This window comes from Hesperophylax consimilis, unplaced genomic scaffold, assembly GCF_061612785.1.
Source record: "Hesperophylax consimilis isolate HC1 unplaced genomic scaffold, BYU_Hcon_1.0 scaffold_46, whole genome shotgun sequence".
NCBI lineage: Eukaryota > Metazoa > Arthropoda > Insecta > Trichoptera > Limnephilidae > Hesperophylax > Hesperophylax consimilis.
In genome coordinates, this window is record NW_028301276.1 from 155235 (window position 1) to 155767 (window position 533).

Here is a 533-nt window from a genome sequence, read left to right on the forward strand (position 1 = left end):
TATTTCCAAGTTGGCTTTATATTTTTTATTGCGGGACCGGTGAAACTGTTCAGTAAATACTTAAGGTCTAATAATTCGAACTGCCGCCTCCATCTGCGTGTAAAATCACAGAGACAAATGCTGGAGCACGTGTTCGCTTTGGTCTTTCTGTGAATTCAAGTCATGTATATACCTAGGGACATATCAAACTGTATATTATATATTTATGTTGTGTATTTGTAATTCTTTGGTAAATAAATATTAACCTACACATACACAAATACAAATACTCCGCACACTCTCTACTTGACACTGGCCAGAACACTCCACTGGGGTGAAAAGCCATTTAAAAAAAAAGAAGAAGAAGAACAAAAACCAAGTACTTTTTTTCAAAGCTCCCCCCCCCCCCGGACGGACAGACTTTTTTAACTTGCCAAGGTGGTACCCCCGGAATCTAGGGAAATTTCGACTCCCAATCTAGGGAAATATTTTAATCTGGACCTGGCAACGTTGCTTTCGCGCCAATAATCTCTACCGTTGTCAACACTCCATAC